This window comes from Kryptolebias marmoratus, linkage group LG16, assembly GCF_001649575.2.
Source record: "Kryptolebias marmoratus isolate JLee-2015 linkage group LG16, ASM164957v2, whole genome shotgun sequence".
NCBI lineage: Eukaryota > Metazoa > Chordata > Actinopteri > Cyprinodontiformes > Rivulidae > Kryptolebias > Kryptolebias marmoratus.
The window spans coordinates 924432-925340 of NC_051445.1; positions in this window are offsets into that span (position 1 = coordinate 924432).

The following is a 909-nucleotide window of genomic DNA, read 5'->3' on the forward strand; positions in this document are numbered from 1 at the left end:
CAGAACGTCTGCGGGTAGGTGGAACAAAAGGAGACAAATTGCTCCTGAGTGTGGCCGTTTGTTTGGATAAAGTGTTTTTAGATGATGACGGTGTGATAAAAACCAGCTGTGGTGCTGTCCCACACACACACACACTCAGTTTCTCTGTTTCCAGCTGGCTGCAGATGGGGGCGGCGTCGTGGTAACCGTGGTGGAGGAAGGAGGCTGAAGGTTGTGTGTCTGTGAGGGTGGGTGGGTGTGAGAGGGTGTTGCTGGGGAAAACCCGGGCTGGGCCAAGAGTTCTGCGGGCCTCCACCTGACACAGCACGCAGAGGGGAAAGCAAAAAAGAAAAAAGCAGGAAATTCCCCTCCACTTGTGCGATCGAACAAAGGAAGTATTTTCTGGCTGGGGAGGAATTTCAGACCAATGTTTGCCAAGTTTGTGTGTGTGTGTGTGTGGCTGCTAACTCAGCTACAAATCCCTTTTAGTAACTCATTTGTGAAACGAGCTGCAGTTCAGGGTGTCGATCCAGAAACGTTACTGTAGTTTGATTCATCATCGTCTTTCATTTTCAGCTGGTTTAGTCTTGTTAATTGTCAATCAAAAAAAAACAAAAATATATAAACATCAAAGCAAATGACTCAATCAGGAGAAGTTCTCTGACCTTTAGTCTCCGTACAACAAACAGAGCAAACAAGCTGCAAAGATTTCCCCCGAATACGACAACGGGATGTTGTTGAAGCGAGAGGTAAAAACTGATCCTGTTGGAGCTCTAAACCTGGTCCTGTTGGAGCTCTAAACCCGGTCCTGTTGGAGCTCTAAACCTGGTCCTGTTGGGAGCTCTAAACCTGGTCCTGTTGGAGCTCTAAACCCGGTCCTGTTGGAGCTCTAAACCTGGTCCTGTTGGGAGCTCTAAACCCGGTCCTGTT